Raw genomic sequence first — 23,718 nt, 5'->3', positions numbered from 1 at the left:
GCCCCTGGACTTCTCAACCGGATCTAGAAAGTATGTGGGTACAGTGTATTCAGGAGCACTTGAAGTGGTTGCTGGAGAAAGCGGAGGGATGGGGTGGAGTTTGCATAATATTCTGACCACAGGGTTGTAAGGGCATAATGTCCTGACCCTTGCTCTCTCTTGCCTGACTATGTTGGGGGGCAGATGAATACGCCATCTAGGACTTCTGCCACTCCCCTCGGTCCAATACCGCACATGTGAGAAATGTTACTTACTGGGGCAACCGTTCCGCCTTTATCCCAGGCAGGTGCAACAGGACAGACAATTTAAGCTGAAGATGGCAAAAGCAGTCTAATGTTGTAGCAGTAACAAGCGCATGCATTTGGCATGAAGCACATATGCACACCACATGAAGAGCACGTACAATAGGTTATATGAAGAACATAACATCCACAGACATGAACTCAAACATAACCAATGTATAAGATGAATATAAAATGAACGATCCGCAAATATAGCTCACTAAAAGTGACCAGGTGTAGTTAAGCAGCCATCTTCTTAAAAATGGAAGCCTCAGCGTGCTTTTTAATAAACAAAGGCCTCAAGACTTCGAGAGAACTCAAAATGCTGAATCCACAGAAATACAAATCGGTGCAGAACTCCATGCCAAGGTAAGAATGAAATAGGGAGGATAGGCACGTCGGAACGAGGGCACGAGATAGCAGTTCCCAAGACAAGCAGGATATCCTCCAGATTAATGAAAGTTTTAGAAGAATACAACCAGTCTGTTAGCCATATGCAGCACCAACAGTAAGCCAAAAGACTCTGAAGAATACCAGTGTCCCCAATGGTAATAGAGAACACAACACACATTAATGAGGAGAGGTACACTTTCAATAAATAGGAGGTCATTCCATTTCATACAGAGTCTCATAGCATGTGGCCCATAATTGGAGAACACTGATTATTCATTAGAAGCCAACATGGCTAATGTACCTGCAGTACCCCCTACACACGCACATAGACACAAGATGCCACACTAGGCCAAGTGCAAAGGGATTTGCTGGTCTAATGGCCTGAGAACGAAGTACGGTAACTTAATTGGAAGAAGAATGTTACATGGGACCCTCTGCCCCAGTGGAGTTCTGGCTCATACTGACAACTTGCCTAGTGTCCAAGTTTGGTAGGCAATGTGCCAACCTATCAAAATCCTTAGAGACATAATGCCCATCAAGTACTATGCCAACCAACCCCTTGTCGTGAAGATGATTTAGTTTAGCCTTTATCAATATAGGGGTGGTCCCAGGTGGAGCTATCAGATGTGTAACCTAGTGAGCATTTTTAACCCCTATAAAAAGCCATATGTAGCCAAGCTCACCAACCTATCCCCCAATCCCTGTATGTTTTTGTAAACCGTGATTATGTTATGACGTCACTGATATCTGTAGTATTTAGGCGGTTTTTAATTGGTATTTCGAGAGTCACAATATTTGACAACTTGTATGTGCTGTCCCTGCTTTATTTGGACGATAATAAAGCTGGATTTTGCTGCAGACTTGGTCTACTCCTTCATTTAAGTCGGTTTTGGATTGACCCCAGTTCCTCTTGGTCTGGTGGGACTTTTTGGGGCAATGGAAGCAGAGGACGGATGATTAAGTATCGTCAGATTGTCGAGGGGTCCCCGCCGTGGCCCCAACGACTGCGGGAGTGACTTGTGGAGAGCGGGTTCACGCGTAACAGAAGGGTCGACGGGAGCGCCCTTTGAAGAAAGTCCTTTCCAGTCACTCCAGGCTGTTCCTGTAGGGCGTGGTGGGGTGTAGGCTAATAGGGGAGACTCGACACCGAAGGCCTCCAGCAGATCCGTGGATGCAAGTATGACATGGGTTTGGCAAAAAGGGGGTTGGACGGGATTTAATATTGTGAAGAGATTTAAGAAACGAAAAAAAACTACCTTCCGACAAGGGTTGGGAAAGATCACGTGGTAAAAGTCGTTATGGGGCAGCAATAAAAAAAAGACGACTATTGCAGGGAATGCCCTCCAGCTCCAGGATGGTTCAAGAAGTCAAGAGTATGCATCCTGGAACTTTACAAGCTTGGGGGAGCCCCCCCCCTCCCCAAGAGTATGATCCAATAAAGACAGGTTTCCAGACCAACTGGTAAATAGGTTCAAGGCCATGTTCCATTAACAGCAGAGCACTTGGAAAACTACACGGTAGTCCACGTAGCTTTTTCAGGAATTTGCTCGCAGCTACTCTCAGATTCATGCAGTTTGTATGGCCCTATAGCTCAGCTCTGTAGAATACTCCAGACGGGGTCTGGATGGTGTAGATGTTTTTTGGGGGGTGGGGGTGGGAGCTTGCTCTCCAAGCGAAACAAAGAATTTCTTTCAGACCCTGCTGTTTCTTTCCAAAATGCACTTGCGACCTACTAGACTGGGCTAGCCATGCGCCTGTGTCAGTCAATCTCACTCCCAGGTAGTCATAGTTACTAACTTCCAAGGCAGTATCAGACCTCCATGCGAAGTACCACAGACTTGGATCTCGTTGGTCTGAACACAAACAACTTTGTCTTTAGTCCAGTTGAGGGTCAGGCCAAGCTGGGAACACTCAATCTACAAAACGCTCCATGCCACGTCGTGGCAGATAAAACGGATAGTCAGCAAAAAAATTAAAAATAAATAGTGCCGGATAAACATCAGCACCAAGTTTCGGAGGGTCCAATTTCAGCTAGAGCATACTACGATCATGTTAATGTAGAGTCTAAACAGAAGCAGTGCAAGGGTGCAGCCTTGCTGCACACTACTCCACTGGGAACTGGTCGGTGGATACCCCAACTTACTGCCACAGTGTTATCGGAACAGAGCTCAGCAATCAGAGACACCAGTTGTGCAGAGACCCCCACCGTAACAGAATTGCTATAGCTGGGCCCTGGGTACGCCGTCGTAGACCCGCATTAGTTTTAACACAGTAAAGTTCTGCAAGATAGTAGACAGGCGGAAACACTGGTCTACTGTGCTCAACCCTCGCTGGAACCCAAGTGGGAAATAAGACCATTGTTTGTCACCAAGTCCTGCAATTGTTGAAGGATCACCTTAGCAAATAGTCTGATGGTGGCAAGTAGTGAGATAGGCCTATAGTTGCCTGTGTTTTCTCCCCCAACCTTTTTTTTTTTATATATGGAGACTATCATCACAACTACATGATTCCGGGACCACGTTGCGGCCAACCACTGCTTGAAATAGCCTGAATGTTCTCAGCACCCAAATTTCAGGCTCATCCACAAGGTCAACCAACATTTTGTCTGGGCCTGGGGCTTACCGCCCCTTAATGTACGATACGGCTCTTTACACCAGCCATGGCAATAATGATAGTTGGACTAGTGCAATCGATTAACTTCGGGCCCCTCAGCTGGTCCTGCGGTATCAGAACCTTCTGGGGAAGCCTCGGCTTCGTATAAGCCATTCTGCTTCAGTGATCACACACAGACCAGAAAACCTTGATATGCTTGTTGCGGGCAGCTTCACTAAGGGCATTCCATTTAGATTTGTGAAATTTCGTTTTCCTGGTCTTCACTGTGTTTATGCACCACCTCCTTATACACCTTGCCATCAATTGCAAGGTAGAGCATAAGGTCGTCCAACAAGCGTGATCAGCCCAAACAGGTTTCTGCACTCTTCTCCGCTTGATGCGCTGGTGAACCAAGCTCAGAGGTCACATGTTCATATTCAACCAATACCTAATCATCATGGCTGTGGTCGCATAGGTGTTCAATAAAGGGGAAGATGAGTTTTAAATAGAGTGTCTTAACCCAGTCGTCAAATTATTAGCCCCATTCAATAACCTATCTAGTTTTCCCAGATCTCTCGATCGGCACAGTGGCCGCTACCAGCATCCAACTTGCCCTGCCACCTTTCTTTTAGGGAGAGGGATTTATGATCACTATGCATACGATCAGAGATGAATAACTTCCACTTCACCCCAATTACCCACAGCAAACAGAACGTTATCTATCCTGGAGGAACATTCAAACCCAAAGAATGCATCTTTCCCTGGCCTATCTTCATTGCGCCTTCCATTACATGTCTTTAAATGAAATCCAGACAATATCCGTGCTGTCTCCAGGGAATGTTTGTGTGCCTTCACAGGGAAGCTAGCCTCAAAAGCAGGGATCTCCCAACATCCACGTCCTCCCACAGTCCTTCCAATTCTAGGAGGGGCTTGCACTGAAGATTGAAGTCTCCCAACAATAACATGGAGTTGGCCAGACACATCAAACACCCAGCTAGTCACTAGGCCATGCAATAAGGCCAGTGACTGAAGCGCCCGAGGGAGAATAAATTCAACACTATTGCCATTAACCTCTCCACCTGCTTGCAGCCCCGCAAATGCAGTTCTATGTAGTCACCCTGGTTGTGGGCCATGTTCCCACGACCACCCCGTACAATATCTTCTCTAATAACCGGGCTACAACACCTCACATGGCAGATCCAGTGGATGCTCCTGTTAATAAGGGTGTCCTCGTTTTCATTAGTACTGGATTAAGTTTGGGAACATAACACCGAAAAATTGAGTTATAGTTCTGTGCTCCAAGTAGCTTCCGGTAAGTGGGTAAGAAAACCCCTTCCCGGGTAGTGCGACAAGGGTGTGTAACCAGATGCTTGTTGATAATGTCAGTTATGTGTTTAGCCCACTGGGGGCGGCGTGGGTCCTTCATAGGTCTAGTTTTTGAAGTTAGCAAGGGAGCTCCCCTTTCGTTGAAGCTACAATCCCCGGCCTGGTGCTGCGACGCCGAGGCCCCTCAACCTCCGTCCATGGCAGGGATTGTACTGCAATCAGTCTGGGGGTTACACAGAACAGGAGAGGTCCCTTCCTGGGCTTTTAGGAGCAGAGTCTTCTGATCAGCAACAGTTTTGGATGAGCTTGCGACCTGTTCCTTAAGTTTGCCAACCTCGGTTATTACTTTGTTAAGAAGACGTTTGCAATCGCATTTACGCTCCGGACACAAGATTTCAGGCAATGGAATCTGTTTCATAGTTGCAACTGAGCTCTGGTGCCCTTTTGGGGCATCCCCACTGTGCTTGGGGTGTGCTGCCAGTTGACTCGGCCTTTCACTCCCCTCCAGAACGTGGGAGTGCGGGCCCCCTCCCACCACAACCAATGTTGTAGTCCGATTTCTGCACAACAGTGTGGTTGTAAGCGCCAGAGATGATAATCTATTGTGGAGGATAACTTCCAGGGATACAATTGGGGTATGGGTGGGGGCAAATCCATGTCTGTACGGCCCTCGTTGGACTCATGTTGAATACCTTTGCCCCCTCTACAGTTCAAGGAGGGACAACTGAAACCAAATCTGGGTTGTGTTAGGGAGAATTCTCCAGAATGGATAATTTCCCTTACCTGCCGAGTCCCTCAGCAGCTTTGCTGGATTTCTAGGGTTTACATTTTTCACCTGGTAAGAGCGAGCCTTTTTCCCCCCCACTCTTACATGTTTTGCTGTGTGTTGTACATTTTTATGCTCATGGGCTGTGGAGTCTCACCCACCCCATAGGCATCTTTTCACTGTGTGTCACCCCGCACCTTCAGTGCAGTGACACTGGGTTGTCTTTACAGACTTCCCACTTTAAAGTCCATTTTCTGGGAATGACTACTGTCTCCCAGAAAATGTAAAGTTGCCATCGACTTTACTAGTCTTTTTAAATTTACAGACCCAGTACAACCCATCTTCCAATAGAGTACTGGAGGGGTTAATAGTTATCCCCTTTTGTCTGATGCTCATGGAACATTAGTATGTTCCCCTTTTCTAAGATTTAGCGGGTGGCAGTGGTAGCTACCATTTTTATTCTACCTACCGCGGACTATGAAAATAGCCTCTGTACCGTTAGAGGCTATGGTGGTAGCCTCAAACCCAAACCCGGTAATCCACTTTTAATTTAACTTGGTTCCAGTCGAGTTGTTCCCCTCATCTTTTTGTAAATGTCTTTCTAGCGTCTTACTCTGCGCGACAAACCAGGTTTTGTTCGCCGTCCTTTGGCAGGCTTCTGCACAGAAGCCCTCCTTACGCGCCCGAGTCTGGGTGGGCCGGATGTGAGGGAGGGGTTTGAGGCCCCCTGCACAGGGTCTCCTTGGAGACCCAAATCACACTCTTGTTTGATTGGCTAGGTGGCTGCCCTGCCAGGACAGCCAACCTGCTGTGTGATTGACAGCTAGGCTGTATGAATGGGGGATTTGGTGTATAAAAAGCCAGTCTCTGAGACTGGAAGGCAGAGTCGCCACTGGAACGAGAGAAACAACGAGCAGCTGAAGGAAGGCGACTGCTGCCAACTACTGCACACCCAGTGAAGCCCTGCTGTAGGTCCGAATCGCCTGAAACTTCGACAGGAGATCCGCAAGGAATCTTCTCCCCTTGAGCTTGGTGGGAACAACCAGCTCGCCAAACGCCAGACACCGGTCCTCATCCTGGTCAAATTTGTGGTGCATTGCTACAATAGATCGGATAGCCAGCGGGAAGAGAACCAGTTTGGGTTTTAAGGAGCGCACCTTTTATTCGACTTTTTGCTCTGCTGCTGGCTTCATCCCTGGGCAGTGCAGGACCCTCCAGCCATCCTCCTTGTCACCACAACTGAAACTTCAGGAACCGTGAGCCTGCAGGAACAACTCGTTCAGCTACAGCATTCTTCTTTTAAAAAGGTACTGTGCGTAATCGGTCGTTCTTTCCGTCCGACCTCAGTGAAAGTGCTAGAAATCTCACCTCTTCGAAGGCTTGTCCTTCTCTTTTCCTTTTAATAACTTTTACTCCGACCAACATTGTTTTGAACTCTTGGCAAAGACTCTGAACCATTAACATTGGCCCAGACCTATTGACTTGAATCCTAGTTATAGTAGTAGCCTTTTCTAGATTGCCCTGCCTATAACTTGTTTGTTTTATTGATTTTGAATAACCTTGTCATTTCTCCCTTTTAAACTGCTGGAGTGCCATTTTGCTCACACTCATTTTGAGCCTAACTTGTCCAGAATTGATGGTGTAGTATATTAGGACTCATTTTCTGCTGCGTTATGATAGTGAACTGTTTTATAACTGATGGTGTAAATGTATTCAGAAACATTGAATCAGTGTTTGTTTGAATCATAGTAATTGTCCTTCGAGTAAACTCTTGTACTGCTCACTTTACTCTTGAGATAAGTCTCACTGCTCAGCCATCACTACCACTTTACTGTGTAGTACAGGCTTGTACCAAAGGTGAAATTGTACTTACACTTGTAGTCTTAATTGTATGTAGTGGTCCCAAAGGGTACTGCATATGATTCTGCCTAACAGGTTGTAGTCAGGGTTATGCACAAAGTTAGCAGAGCTGTCACAGAGGGCTACATGGGAGTGAACTCCAATAACACTGCTCGTCTGACATCCCACGGGGCCCGATGTATCAGGGAGTGGACTGGGAGTAGGTAACTTCCCTCCTTCCTGGTCAGTTGCATTATAATATGAACTTGGCTAATGGAGCCGCTTTAGCTTGCTTCCTTGGGCCACTAAATAGTTGCGTTTTTTTCATGCCTTTTGCATGGCCGGCTGAGCTCTCCTCCCACGGCTCTATTGCACCTGCGACATTACAATCCTCATCTTGTATTGCACAGTTAGTATTGGCCTTTATTTGAGCCGGTGTGTCCACAACCCCCCCCCCCCACATCCCCCCCGGGCCACCATCCAATTCGTCCAAAAACACTTTTATTTCAGATATCAAGACTTTGGCTTCCTGGAGGGGCTCGAACAATTTAGGGCCCACACCTGGCGAGTTTGCATTGAGTTTGACCATCCTCCTCCCAATGGACTCCCAGGGATAACAGGAATTTATAGACCAGGGGGTGTGTGTCCAAGTGGACGGCAAGAATAAAAAAAAAACAGGGACAGGGAAATACACAGTACTAATTAAAATTAGGTGTGCAAATGTACAATGAGTTGGATAAACGTGTAAACAATGTGCGAATGATGCAGGTACAAAGTACAAATGCCTGGGAACCACGATCATTCAGGGCAGAAAAAAAAAACAACGCTTCATCAATCATGGCAGGGTTCCTCCAAATAAAGTGGTGCTTGAATACCTCAGGACCTGAGACAGAGTTACTGTTTAGGAAAATAGCAGAAAAAACCCAACTGTAAATGTAAGCATAGAAGCAACTAAAATGTTTTTTTAAGAAAAAAAAATGACTAAAAGCAGCAAATGAAGCCTTGCATGCCTGAAAATGCAGAGTAAGGATCACAATTAACATCGCTGATGCGTAAACCCAAATATGTACCAAAAATAAGAAGTCAGCCAGTGGCCAGGGAACGTCTGACGGCTCAAGGAGCTGCCATAGCCCGACTCTCCTCCCTTGCCCCAGCTGGAGAGCAAGCAGTATCACGCTTGGTTTGCTGTGTCTTAGCGGGTTGAGCCCCAAGGATCCTCGGCATTCTCACCTACTTGTTGATGCATAACACGCTTCTAACACATAGGAGCACTTCACTCAATTCCAGTGCGACCAAAGGTTTCAACAAGTAGAGGCTGATTTTCCCTGCTTTGGGGTGCTGTAGAGGTTGATTTTCCCGGCTTTGGGGTGCTTTAGAGGCTGATTTTCCCTGCTTTGGGGTGCTGCTCAAGCGCATCACTCTGCCGCAGAGCTGCGCAGGACTCATTTATTTACTTTTTTAAAGCGTGGAGCAGCCCGGAGGCATCGTGGCGCTGTTAGACATGTTACATAATGTGAAAATGTACCGAGTTTACAAAAGAAGGGCCAGTACATCCTTAGTTGCAGTCAGAGTGAGGGTAATAGGAGAGAGGAGGTGGTGTGGTGTAAGAGTGTAGTTCTGAGCTTTTCCCCCCGGAAGGCTGGGAGTGAGGTCTCGGCCCTGAGTGAGTTGGGCAAGTTGTTCCACAGTTTGGGTGCTAGGTGAGGGAAGCCAATCCCACCTGCTTTGGCTCTTTTAATGGGTGGGATGCCATTTGTGGCAGGTTCTTTTGGGATGTGATGGTGTCTCTGGATAAGTTCTCCAATAGGTAGGGAGGGGCTTAAGCATTTGTGTGCGTGAGAGTCTTTTGAAGGTGATTCTAGGCAGCTCACCGGGTCCGTTTATTTGTAATGCGCGCCAGACCCGAGGGTATCAGGAAGAAAAGGTACATAAATATGTTCAGCTTATGGTTACATAGTACACAAATTCTATACAGTCAAGGGTTTCACTACAACAGCAAGATATATACATACAGTAAGCACAGTTGGAGGACATTACACAGAAAGAGGTTCAACATGATATAGGCATAGTAGTGTATTTACAGTGCAAATGAGTATCGTGGGACAGTAGCCGGTGTATATTTAGTGGTCATTTTCTTTGAACCAGTTGATGTGTCTGAAGTTGGAGTATGTTTGGTCCGTCGTCAGAAAGGGGGGGTAGGATGTTCCAAAGCTTGTGAGGGCCAGGTGGAGGATTTTCTATTAATTCTCTCTACGAGATAGCGGGATGCAGCGTTGTTTAGGCACTTGTGAGTTAATGGGGCAGTTTTAAGCAGGATTGTCTCGCTGGTGGAGAGCCAATTATTTTGTCTCCTTACCTCAGAGATCTGCTCTTTCCTGGCTATGCCCAATGCTGCTCTAAGAGCGTTATTCTGTAGAATCTGATTTTTTCTGACAATACTTATTGGCACCAAGATATAAGGCATTTCAGTAGTCCAGTTTTGACAAGATTAGCGCTCTTGCCAGAGTAGTACAACTGTTTTTAGATAAAAATGATTTGCCAGCACTAATCAGTTTACATATATAAGCAGAGGCCATGGAATTAACCTGTTTGGCAAAGGCGAGGCTAGAATCCAGGTAAATGCCTAAGGTTTTTACCTCTTTGGCGACCTTAATGGTGTTGCCATCAATATTAAAGGAGGTGTATTTGTGGCCAAGTTTATTGAGAAGGCGTAGTTCCCAGAATGAGTAGTTCAGTTTTTTCATGATTCAGGCATAAACCATGGATCACCATCCATGCCTGGATGATGAGATATTTTATTTACCAAGGCCAAATCCTTATCATAATCCCCAGTAAGTGGTATGAGAATCTGGGTATCTGCTTAGTTAGTGTAGGCGATACCGAGATGGCCCAGATCAAAAAGGGGCTTGGTGAATATATTATACTTGTGGGTGAGACACACGAGCCCTGAGACACTCCACAAGTAATGGGGATGGGGTCTGCTGCTGATTGTGAGAAGGCAACACTCAGTCCTGTTGCTTAGAAAGGACTGGATACAGACTATGGCCTTCTGTGAGAAGTGTGCTGCTGAATCAAGGTGGTTACAGTGGTCCACCAAGTCGAACGCTGCTGTGTGAGTGAGTGAAATTATTTTTTCGACCTCAAGAATTGAGACTTGGCAAAATTAAAGCATTGTGCTGGTTTAGGTGGAAGCAATGTACTGCTAGTCTGTGTGGTCATATTGGGTACAGTTAGTTTTTTATTTGCAATTTTATCCTGAAGAGTGGTTATTTTGTTAGCGAGGGCCTTCTGTATGCCGAACACCAGGTTTTGTCAGGCATAGGGATAGGGTTTTCAAGTTCCTTGAGGATGACAAAGAGTTTATTTGTACTCGAGTTGGCTTGCAGGATCCTAGTGTTGCAAGTTTCCTGCTTGGTACGGAGTATTTCATTTTTGTACATGGTTGAAACATTGATAAGGTTGGCTCTGTTTACATCGGAAGGTATCTGCTGTAACGCTCACCTGATTCTCGCAGAGGCGCCGGTCTTGACTGGGCGACTACCGTATCTTCAAAGGTGATGTGCAGCACCCGGTTGGCTCTTTGGGCTGGACCTCTGTGCCCTGTATGCCTGACGTGCAGAGTGAGATGTCTGCAGATAGAAAATACGGGGTTAATGAACTGGGGTTATTGGGGTGTCCCTATCTCTTTCCTCTTCTCCTCTCCTGTAGACCCCCACAGGTTAACGCTCTCACCTTAGGTAAGTGAATGCCGAGCTCTCCATCTGCCTCGGGGCAGGGTGCTGTAACCAGTTTCTTCACTGGATAGGTAGCGCAGGCCTCTTGACTTCAGAGGACTGCTGTCCGTCGTTTACTGCACGAACGGTAAGTTTTGAGTAACTCAAATGTCTTTAAAGTCTTTAATAATGATGTCTCTTGTTTTGCAGGGTTCCGGCGATGGCGGATGACGGGCTGAAGTGAGTTGAAGATGGAGCCCGTGTGATGAATAGAAGCGCCTGGAAGCACGTAAGTAAGCGCTTGTTGCCAGCTTCACGAAGCGCTCTAACTGTCTTTTTATTTTGCAGGTACAAGTTCGGAGCGGCTGCAGGGTGCCGGGATACCCACTGGGTTAGATGTGGAAAGGAGTAATGGCACGTGAGTATTAAAGTTCCCCAATGTCTTTAAACGCACCTTGTTTTGTCTTTCAGATGCGAGATGCAGCGCCGACGGCCTCCGGAGCGTGCGAAGAGTTGGTAAGCTTTTGTCTTTCAGATGCCGGAATGCAGTGTGAAGACCTCCGGAGTGCACGAAGAGTAGGTAAGCCTTTGCCTTTCAGATGCCGGAATGCTAACCTGTTCTTTCTTGTCTTTATAGGTGTTGCTGAAGACTGGATTCAGGATGGTAAGCCTTTTTCCTTAGGCCCAGGACCGGATGCAGAAGACACGATGAGCGTTCTGCTGCACAGGGTGCAGAATAACGCAAAGCAAGATTCATCCACCGGGTGTGGTTTAAATAGCCTCCTGTAGTGCTTAGGTGTCTCCTTCCACAGCCACGCCTAAGTAAGAAAAGAGTTCCTGGTAAAAAAAAAAGAGTTCCTGCCTTCCAGAAGAGTTCCAGTGTTCTGAATCTAGAGAGTGGCTCCAGCCCCACCCAACAGGAAAAGTAGTTCCAAACAGAAGAGGATCAGAGGCTCAACTGGCAGGCAAGTAAGCAGCATGGTCTGCTGCAGGTAAGTCCACCCAAGCATTATGAGCCCGGCGCTTCCAGCGCTGGGACTGGGCATATTTATGAGCCTGGTGCCACCGGCGCCAGGACCTGGTCCAAAAGGTCCCAATTGGGACTGGTTGGCACTCAGAACCTGGGTTATGGATCTGCTTCCAAGGGAGTTGGGAAAACCCTGACCTTTTGGAAGCAGAGATCATGACATCTGCCTCCAGGTGACTTCACTTTTTCCTTTTTTCCTTTCTCAAGGGTTTGAGGTGTGGGGTGAACCGAGAGCTTGCCTTTTCTCATTTTTAGAGGGGCAAAAGTTTCTAGGGCTTCAATCAGTCTTATTATAGTCATTAACTGCGATGGTGGGATCAGTAGTATCTGGAAGCGCGTTGAGGGTAGGTAGTATAAGGGGTAGGAGTTTATCTGCGGTTATGTTCTTTTTGTTCCTTGTTAGGGTGGGAGGAGCGATTAGGTTATTTTTAGTTGAGAGGAATTTAGCATCTAGTGTAAATTCTACAAAGTGGTCCGTCCATAGCTAAGGGGTTATGGCAGTAATAGAGGTATTGTAATTTTAGTCAGCCACCCAATAAGTGTTCTACCTTTGTCATGGGTTGGTAGCGTCACTGAGTGAGGCCAAGTTCAGTGAGGACATTAGCAATTACTGCTGCTTGCTGGTCTTTGGGGTTGTTAAATCCCGGTCGAGATCCCGGCGCAAGAGTACCTGTGAGGTATTTTTTAGGTTGTCGGAGAGGATTGCGGAGGTGTCCTTCTCTAATGCGCCAATGGGGCCTGGAGGTCTGTAAATGAGCGTTTGGAGTCAGATGGGAAATTTGCCAGTGTGGGATTCACATGATTTGACATCAGGAGAGGCGACTAGCATCAGAGCTATGTTGGATTTGGCTACGATAGCTAAGCCTCCTCCCCAGGTCTCGGTTCTGTCTGCTCCAAGAATGGTATATTTGTCGGTGCTGCGAGCATAAGGGCAGGTCCTGCTGCTGCATGTAGCCATGATTCAGTAATGGCAAGAAAGTCTTAATTTTCTGCCTGAATTAAGTCAGCTACCTCTGTTGCATGAGCTACTAGGGACCTGGAGTTTATTAAGGACCCTTTAAGGTTTGGAACACAATTCCCCGTCAGTGGGACAGGTGATGTGCTGTTAGCTTCATCAGTCGGTGTAGGGAAGTGGGGTTTGTTCTGCTTGTATTTCCTGTAGGTGAGAATGTAAATCTAGGCATGGTGGCAAGAGTAGTAGGATTAGTATTTTTAGTTAAAATGGTTTGTTTGCTATAGAGGCATTTTCTCCTAAGGCCAGTATTGATTATTGAGCTGGCAGATAGTTTGAATAATTTCGTCAGTTTAGAGCAGAGTCTAATGTTTCTGGACGAAAAGTGACCGGGTGTATTAGTTCTAGGTGGACTCTTTGTGAGATTAGCAATAAATGACAATTGGGCCAGATCTGCGTCACCTGGTATGGCCACCACAGTGTTTATTGTAACAGAGTCTGGAGGATCTAGAACTAATGCCAGTATGGCCCACAGTAAATGTGGTCTCTTTTCGGGATCCCGAGAGCATTATTTTGGACTATTTGGAGTCCGTTTAGATCTTTAGTGGGCATGCCAGCTAGGCGAGCATTGCAGTAATCTAATTTAGCCCCAATGATTGCTCTCGTTATTGATAGGCAGTTCTAGTTCGGAGAGGAATAGCTTGACTGCGTTTATAAGCTTGGTGGTGTGGGCAGATACAGAGGTTCTAACCTGGCGAGTCAGACAATGTGGAGTCTAGGAAGACCCCCAGTGTCTTGACCGCTGATGAGACTGGGGTGGTGGAATTGTCGATAGTAAAGTTGCAGTGTTGTTGGCCGAGGTTGGCTAGTGTTTCTTTGGGGCCCATGATGTTTATCTCCGTTTTATCGCTGTCGAGACACAGCCCATTTGCTGCCATCCAGGTTTGGATGGTCATGTAGATTTGAAGGAGGGCTGCGGCATCCTGGTCATATATGCCTGAGAGTGGTAGGAGGACCTGCATATCATCGGTATAGTTGGTGTAAGCTATGCCAAGGGAGTCTTTTTCAAAGAGTGGTTTAGTAAACAGGTTATATAGGGTGGGAGCTTTGCAGGAGCCTTGGGGAACTCCACATTGGATGGTGGAGGGAGATCTGAAAAGACCTTGATGGCTCTTCCTTCAAAGATGAGCAATCAAACAATAGGCGCGGCCCTAGGAAGACCGGACTTTCGCCTCTCTCCTCTGTGCGTACGAGTAGTGCAGGGGATCGCTCCTAGTCACTGCATTCGAGCTTAAAAGTGTTGGGAGGCTGTGGCAACTTAGATAATTAGCTAACATGGATTGGTGCAAATATTTCCATATACCAAACGACCCTGAATTAAATAAATCCAAGTGTCCAAAAAAGGCCAGAAAACTCAGGCTAAAGATATAATCACAGGCACGTTAGCAGGGGACTGGTGTTCTGCCGCACGCTTTGTGCGCACATGCTTACCCATCATCCATGTTCTCCGCCTCAGGCCGCCCCACCACGAACCACCATTAACCACTTGTGGTCAACACCATGCTGAACTCTTTGAAGAGACAGGCAACAAAGCAGGTCACAGGGCTCCTCCTCCCACAGTGGAAGTGGGAAACAGACTGTAGTGCTGGGAATAGGCCACCATTAACCACTTCTGGTATGCGCTGGTCTGGCCTCTTTGTAGAGACAGGCATGGCCGTTTTGTAGGCTTGGCATGGGTGTACGGCGCGGCTTGTAGACAGTGTGTTGGTGACATTCGTAGCACCTGATAGAGAGTACAGAGAACCACTACTCGAAATGCTGGCCCTCATTTTAGCACTGTCAATCAGACCCCCAACAAATGTTCCTCAATGATCCATTAACAGAGCGTGTGTTTTGGTCATCTGCACTACCATTAAACACAGATCATTCCAATACCTGCTAAGAAATCTTTTGGTGTGAATTGATTAGCACATCTGTATGTTATTGGTAGGAGCGTGGTTTCGTTTTTTGATTTCCTGTCATAAGCCAAACTCTGGCTACTTTCGTGCCAGACTGCTTTGTCGCTATATTAGCTAGTTGTATTGTATGGTATCTGTGAGTGCCCTCTTAATTATTTCAAAGTGCTGCTGGCTCTACTTTTAGTGCTTTGAGCTATTTTAGAACCTTGAAGGGGATTGTGCATTTGTAATTTAATGAACTGAATAAGAAACTACACTTCCCAGGTGGTCGTGTTCTTAACATAAACCAGCGGTTTGCATCCGGGTCGCGGGGTGCGGCAGTGTGTCGGTCTGCCAGCACTAGCTTTGCTCTCATCCCTTAGATGCTATAGCCTTTGCAGGTATTTTCATCATTTGGGAGTGTGCCTTGACAATGCTGGTTTGTGAGTCGCGAGTGCAATGTGCAACAGTTTTTGTTATTTCGGTATTTGTTTGGTAACTACTCTCAACTGTTTGTCAAATATAGACATTACGGTTCCCGTTAGCCTTTCTCCTCGTATTCGGAGTTAGTTTATCTTAGAAAAATATATGGCGTTTCTGATGTAAACTTTGCAGTCTCCGCAAACATGATCATGGCTCTTCTCTTCCCAGAGTCTAGCCATCTCATTGCACCGTTGGGATCTTCAATACCTTCAGCCCTATAACTACATGATCAATCCAACTCTGCAATAGAATATAAATGTTCAGATCTCAAGATGGTGGTTCTTTGCAGCCTACTCATATTGCTCATAATGTAACCACTCTAATATCCAGTTTGAAAGTCTCAATTCCACATGTAAAACGGTGGTGGCGTCTGTTAAATACACGCGGCATTGTTAAACTCTTTTTTGAAGTAGCGGAGGTTATACAGGACCAAAATATTGGCATTGCCTTCTTTACAGAAACATGGCTTTCTGCTGCATCTGGTCCTGATTGAAGTGTGGCTATAACGGAAGGGTATTGCATGTTTAATCAGGACAGAAAATGTGGAGTAGTGGCTGCTTTGGCAATTACTTCGAGATTCCTTCACCAGCTGCATATTGAAAACCCAGTAGGAAGAAACTTATTTGTAAAACGTTGGGTTAATCCCAATGTTTTAGACTTTTATCCTTCAAACCCCCACATATAAAGGAATTATTTGAATAACAATTACTTGCATTACTTCGGTCTCCTCCCTCCTCTGAAAATTAAATAATTAACCCCTGGGACTGTAATTTGGCGTTTTATGATATTGCCCACAAAAAATAAAAAGCAGACCCGCTTAGCCTTGCCCTTCGGGATGCTTTAAATTCACTACCAAAAACTACATAGGAATGCTCCGATTTCATCTAGAATTAATCATCTTAACTGTATAGTTCAGGCCTCTTCTAAACCTCAAGTTGGAACTTCAGTGCCCAGATATTAAAAGGGTTGAGACTGTGATCAAAGTTTGTGACTGGCGTACCAGTATTCAGAAAGCTATGTTGAAGATTATGAAAGTTAAAGTAGATTTGCAGAGAAACAATTAACCCTATCCCTACCTCCTGTTGCCAACCATTTACCGTCGCTGGATAAACCCTCTTGATTTTAAAAGTGTTGGTGCAGAATGTAATCTTAGCACCCAAACCAACAAATTGTTTTGGAGATCCCTGGTCTTCAAAAACTGTCAAGACCCGTGTGTATAGTCTCCCTCGTATCATTGCTGAATGTTTCCTTATCTACAATGCCGCCCTGCATTAAGGACGCATGGATACCTCCACTGCTAAAGAAACCCTTATTTGATCCAGGCATTCCCGCCAACTACTGGACCCATGATGTGTCCCCTTCTTGCTGAAGACCCTTGATCGAATAGCTCATTTACAACTTCAACAGCCCATTGAAGATTGCGGAATAGTAACTGCGCTCTTGGATTTTAAATTTACGATGTTTCAGATCATGGATAGTGGCAAGATGGCTCTCTTAATTCAATGGACGTATATGCATCCTTTAATTTGTTTGACAGTACAGTCAAGTTTTTTTAACGGATTGATTTTCTACTGCTCTTTCTTGCAGGTCGCCAAGCCAGAGTTTCATAGGGTACGAGTGCCACTGCTGTGGTGTGTATGGGATTTTGCCTATCCCCAAACATTTTTTCATCTTTTCATGAAACCCCTTGATATTTTTGATGAGTATGGCATACTATACACCAATCACACCGATATTAGATATTAATTCAGCACACAGGGGTTTATGATACGGATTCTGTAAAAGTCAATGAGAGTTTCAGTCTTATTCAAAATTGATGTCCGATGATAGTAGCAAGACAAGAGCTATTATTGAGTAGCCTACCCAATTTGCATCAAGAGGTTCCTATTTCAGACTGCTCTAGCCAAGTTCTTCCTAAGGTAAAAAAAAAAAAAAAATAATAATCTTGGAGCCATGCTGGACTCCTTAATTATATTGCCATCATCACGATTTTACTAGATCATATCATACCTTTCCTCACAGGAGCAACTGTGCTCCAATAGCCAGAGTCACTGTGAGTGCAATGCTCGACTTCGGGGGCCTTTTTTGTTAGCTCTCCATCGAAACATATAAATTTGCAAATACTTCAGAATTGTGTGGTCTGTATTGTTGCTAATATTAGCCGTAGGGAACATATTACTGAAGCCTTAAAAGCTCTTTATTGGCTTCAAGTAAAAGCGTGACCCCCATTTTGCATTCTGACCACTGCACATAAATGCCTTTTTGCTTTAAGTCTGCTTTATCCACCTAAAATAATGTGTAGAAAGTTTACCAGCTTTTGAGATCCAATAATGGTAACCTTCTTGAGTCAAAAATGGACAAAATCGGTGAGGACTGGTAGATGTGCATTTGATTTTTTGGTAACCTCTGTTTGGAATAAACTACCAGTCAAGCTTAGACTTGAGACTGCCACAAGATGTTTAAGAAAAGCATGAATACTTTGTTTTTACTATCCATTTGACTCTGTTCTGGTTTTTGGGCCCATTGCAGATTATGGTGGAGAATGGATTTAGCCACTCAATTGTATACAAGGACGAATAAGGCCTGGAGGCCAGAAGCAGTATGCAGCCCCCCAATGCACTGGTGTTCTGCATTACATTCTATTTCTCTATATGCCTGGTCTACTGTGCATTTCTGTCAAGAGTGCCTGAGATGTTGTGGGGGAACTGGATGACTGGTATCGTGGAGAGCAGGGAGAGCCCATAAAACTGCATAGATTTAAGACGAAGAAGCAGTGTTTCCAGGTCCGCTTACGACTTTGGACCCATCCCACCCACCTAAGTCAATAATTGGAAGTAACTTGTCGCGGTTTTTGTCTGCGCATTAACCCCATAAAGGGCTTATTGTTGCGCTTGTTTTTTATTATGTGGCATATTGTTGCGCTTGTTTTTATTATGTGGCAAAGTGCTGCAATCACTCATTTCACACACTGCCGCATCCCTGCCTCTTCATCATAACATGAAAGAAAGTTCTTAACTGAATCATTCACAGCCTCTGCGACGCAAGTCATGCCAAACCCAGCAGCTACATTTAGCAGCATGCGTCAGTGTCGGCCATGCTATAGAGGGAAAGTGAAAAAACATGTTCTCCGGGGCGTCGGGCAGGCCTTTTTTACCCAAATCATGGCTGCAGCCGCGAGTCCGACCCCGGCTGCTAACTTCCATTAGCAGCATGCGTCACTGTGCGGCCTGCGACGAAGTTAAGAAGCAACAAAAAGCCAGGGAAGGTATCTCTTCCTCAATCAGGTTCTAATTTAGGATATGATTGAAAAAGGAGATAACTTCCCCGACCTTATTGTTGGATGACGGCTCTTCACTTCACCTGTGCGGTGGCTCTGCCGCTGACCCCTGCTGCTAATAAGTTTCGAAGCAGGGTGTCGCCGCCAACAATAAGCCACTGCCTAGGGACGCACTGGCTCCTGATATTAAGTTCACACGAGTGCCAACTGCTGCTCACACACACAGGTCACATCACACCGGTCCTGCGGCCGAGTTGCAGGCCCCTGCTAAGCTGCATTGAAAACAGCAGCAGTTAATGGGCAGCCAAGACCAACAGCCACTCACATCAAAAGAATGTAGGCACGAAATTGTTGCCAAGGGGGCTCTGTTCAAATTGACAGGAGGAAAGTGTGTGGGGGGGCAGGCGGGTTGTGTGCACACAAAGCCAGAAGTCAAGTTAGTCAGTAAAGTCACCCTGACTAGACTCCAGCAGCAGTGGCAGACCGACAGTGCCATTTGCCCACCAGCCCGCCTGCATCTTGCTTGCATCCTGTGATAGACAAAAAAAGTAGGACATGGGGTAAACAGACCTAAAGAAAAAGTGTGTTGGGCCTGGGGGGGGGGTGCACAATGGGATGTGAGGTCACCAGAAATTAGCATATGAAGGTGAAAAATGCTAATTTAATTAATGTGGCGTTGCATAAATTGTACAGGGCAAATGGCATTGGCCTTCTCATGAAATCAAAACACAAAAACCAAGGGACGATATTTTACTCTAATAATGTTTTGAAAACATTAAAATGTGAGAACGTTCTAAACTCCAAGAAGCAATACTAAATGTTTTCCCTGCAACATGCAGCCCCAAAAGTTGACATTCCACTGTTGGCCGTTTGTCGTATTTCATTGGGTTGTATGGTGCAGTGGAGAAGTGCCAGACCTACAACTCTGGCAAACGCTGTTCGAGTCCGGAGGTCGGGTTAAAAATGACCAAATGATGGTCAATGTTTGTTGTTTTACACACATATCTAAAATACCTGGAGGGGATGGTATCCGCCTCCTCAGAAAAAAAATGAGTGGATGCCGTCCACCCGCATGTACCCTCAACTTGAGCCCGGGGTTGGACCAGGAGTCTTTTCCGCCTGCAGATGCCCCAGTTATGGAAAAATGAGGGCCACGAGTGCTCTGTTCTGTCAGTATGAACAGAGACCCCATGGCACTCGTTTCTGTTACAGGAGCGGTTCTGGAAAGTCAAGTTCTCCGTGCACCGTATAATGAACTACTTCACACGCATCAAAGAGTTTGGAGTTGTGTCGGGACAGCCGGTCCCCTGCGCACCGTTTCAGTCTATGGTATGGGTCTTGTCTGCAGCTTGGCACATGGTTTGTCTGGGAACCAAAACTCCAGGGTTCCCGAGTGGTTTGGTACTGGGTGGGGTGACAAACCCTTGTTTGTTGTGGGCGCTGGCAGTTGTTGGTGGTCCAATTTCTGTGATACTCTTGATACTTATTGAAAATTGACACCTCAGTCTCGAGTTATTGCTGTACATGGTAGTTTAATGTACTAGTAAAGCATTACAAGTCTGACATCTTGTGCCGTGTGTGGTGAAACGAAAAAGCCGATGCGCGTTTTGACCGTAGTCTTTATCAAGGCTGCGATTGGTGAAGTGTTTGGATCGATAGGTGTGTGAGGAATTGGGCGGCGCAGTGGCATTATCCAGATTTACAACATTGGTGATAGCAACATAGTCAAGTTGGTCAAGCCATGATTTGTCACAGAGATACATTGGTAATAAAAGATTGCTTGGCAAGTTGATCAACATGACATGCATATCCAAACATGTGGTGGGGGGTGAGTTGTGGTGATGCAGTATACAAGAAAGCAGTGGAAATTAGGAGATATTAATGTAGGATTGCAATTCATGGGAAAGCAAGAATGTGACCTGGCTGCAAGTGCTTACCAGAAAAATGGGTGAACAGGCTCGTGATGGAGCAGGTGGCAGGTCGCCCTGCATACGGTACCGAATTGAATCTAGTTAGCTCATCTGAAATAAAGATGATGTAGCAGCTATAGTTTATAACACATTCTTGGAAACCGAGGATTAAGTCAGGGCGGAGCTCGTGGGGGAGGTGGATAGTGGGCCGTATGGCTCCTGGCTGGTGGAGTGGGATGAGCCCAGGGGTGATGGGCACACATGTAGGCATGGAAAACAATGATAAAGAGAGGGGCGAGAGTGCACAGCTTCTTTAATTGGACTTTTCCTTTTTAATCTGATAGTTCTTAATCCTATGGATTATATATGTATTAGTGGGGTGCAGCCCACTGTCTAGTGCCACCGTGTAGGGCACAGAAAATGAACATGACAGCCTGCTACGATGGGCTGGGTCCCGCATGTGCGGAGTGGGCGCCTGGACCTGTGTGCGGCAAAAAGGGGTGTGGCCGTGATGAGAGGGCCACAGGGTTGTGCCCTGGTGGAGCATGATGGTGAGGTGGGGTGAAGGAAACGCTGTAGGTTGAACATTGTGTTAGGGTCGCGGTTCGCAACTTGTGTCTGCTGAGAGGGCTGGGCCCTGAGGGTGGACAAGGAACAGTGGTTGCTAGGTGGGAACCCCAAAGTGAAGGAAGGGGAGCTGGCGTGTTGTCAGGGGGCCACGGAAACACAGACCCATGCAGTCGGGGCTGTCACGCTGCCTGGTGCTGGGAAGCCTGAGAGGTGAACCCGCCTGGCTGGGGAATTGGGGCACGGCCAACAAAAGGTCTGGTTATGTCCGTGTGCTAGAAAAGGAGAGGGGGGGGGGGGGGGGGAGAGAGGAGCGACGTGCCAGTGCATGGGAGGAGTGTCAACCGCAGGGCGACTGCGAAGGTAATTGCTTTCCCTGCACTGACCCCATGAATTTCAATCCTGCATCAATATATCCTACACTTTATCTCCCTTCCTTGGTACTTGTCTCCCTTGCATAATATGTCTAACCAACCTTGACATTACTGTGTTACTGTACTATTCATGATCACCTGTGATTTATTGTATACTGCAATCACCCTCCACATCTCACCCTCCACCACATGTTCGGATATGCATGTCATCCTGATCAACTTGCCAAACAATCTCATTACCAATGTATCTCTGTGACAAATCATGGCGTGACCAACTTGACTATGTTGCCACCACCAATGCTGTACATCTGGACAATGCCACTGCGCCACCCAATTCCTCACACTGTGAATGTTGGCATGATCACACCAGTATGGAGCCCCAATCATTGGCCTGCGCCGCGCCTAGATGGGAATGCGAGGGCCAACAAGTGCCACTCTCCCCAGAACCGCGAGTACTAGCATTGGTAAAGGTCAGGTAACCCACTAACCAATAAGCTCAAACTCCGCATACTTATCTCACTCAAAAACTCACACAACCATCTCTCGCACAACAAACCGCACGCACAACACTGCACCACCACATAAACCGGAACAACAGCACACGTGGACTGACTCCAATCCGATACCTGCACCAAAGCTCAGCACCCGGTGTATACTGAGTTGAAGCTGCCAACAGCACACTACTTCTCTCACTATCCTACTCCCTTCTTCAACCTACTAACCCATCCCACCTTTATCGTTTGCAGATCCGCCTGAGCGCCTGGGGACCAATTCCGTTGGTGACGGTGCGCGGTACAAATACCTTTAACATACATCACTCCAAACACCTCACCAATCACAGCCTTGATAAAGACTACGGTCGAAACGCACGTCAGCTTTTTCGTTTCACCACAGACGGCACAAAATGCCAGACTTGTAAAGCTTTACCAGTACATACCATGTACAAAAAATAACTCAAGACTGAGGTGTCACTAATGTTCATTAAGTATCACAGAAATTGGACCACCAACAACTGTCAGCAGCCAGAACCAAACTAGGGTTTGTCACCCCACCCAGTACTTCACACGCATCCTTTACCGTTATTTTTGTCAATTTAATGTGACAAATGCATACATCTGAACCATGAGGTCTGCTTTGTGGTGCTGAAACAGTCGAGCAGAAGGCAGGATGCATGTAACAAAGCCAAATTAAGTTGAACACAGGTATAAGAGTATTTAAAAAATATCTATTTTTTAAAAATTATTTTTTTTCAAAAGGCAGAGCAATTAACCTGAGCACCAACAAAAACAGGCGGCACCAGTTTAAAGTGTTAACGCATCTCTTGGAAGAAAACGCTCTCCTAACGTTCTACTACATTAGGACCCAATCACTGCCAAGCATTTTTAGAAAACACATAGAAACCACTCCAAACAGTGCGTCAGCTGCATAGTGCCAAGGCTGGCAAATAGTTTTCAAGTTGCTTTTTAGTCCATATGGTTTCACCACGGACGGTACACTTGCTCTGTTTTCTGTGCACTAGTGAATAATTTACATTTTTTATTGGACATTTGTATGGCGCTCATACACGTGTTTCCAGGCGCCACAAGACAAGATAGCGGGGGCGCATGGGAATCAGAAGAAACAAGACGGTGCAAAATCAAGATTCAATAAAGTATTTTTTTTTGTAACATACTATGCCTAGGTCCCCTCTGTATGTTTATAATGTAGTGTGACTTTGCTTAGTTGTGTGACTTTGCAGCATTTTAGGTGCACGCTTGGTTTTCAGCAGCATTTTAGGTGCATGCTCGTTTTTCAGCTTATTTGTAGTCAGCTTATTGTTCAATTCCCACCTGTCAACACTGCGAAGGAGCTGTGTTCAGGGCTTAAGTTTTACACTTTCAGAAAGATCATTTAACAGTCTCCATTATTCCACGCTGAACCCTACAACCACTTGTGTACAGGCGCGCTATAAATGACTTGTCATACCTCTGTCATTTAATGCGTTAAACCAAGCGTGGTGACCGTAAAATATGAGGATTCCAGAAAACTATCCATTATACCAAACCCATCGAACAAATGTATCATAAGGACTTGTGTCAATAGAAACCCCACGTTACACGTGTATTTTTACGTGGATAGGAACAGTCGTTAACCAATATATCGGCTAAAAACGACTGAAAGGGAATGCGGGGGCACACTAGTCATCAGTTTGTTTACTTCAGGTGGGTGCCCCCCCCTTTGGTGAAAAGAAGGACCCAAAGTGTCTTCTGTAAACCCCAGGCGATAGCAAAAAGGAACAACG

General features: G+C 46.0%; 1 protein-coding gene across 6 annotated transcripts in view; it reads right to left on the bottom strand.

The window, feature by feature from the left end:
- The window catches only part of CLK2 (CDC like kinase 2), a 167,071-nt gene that overhangs the window by 142,479 nt on the left and 874 nt on the right, over positions 1–23,718 (bottom strand). The gene's annotated exons all lie outside the window — the stretch shown is intronic.

This window comes from Ambystoma mexicanum, chromosome 1p (genome assembly GCF_040938575.1).
Source record: "Ambystoma mexicanum isolate Mex_15411 chromosome 1p, UKY_AmexF1_1, whole genome shotgun sequence".
NCBI lineage: Eukaryota > Metazoa > Chordata > Amphibia > Caudata > Ambystomatidae > Ambystoma > Ambystoma mexicanum.
The sequence above is the reverse complement of the archived record's forward strand: the minus strand, read 5'-3'. Positions and strand labels throughout refer to the sequence as shown.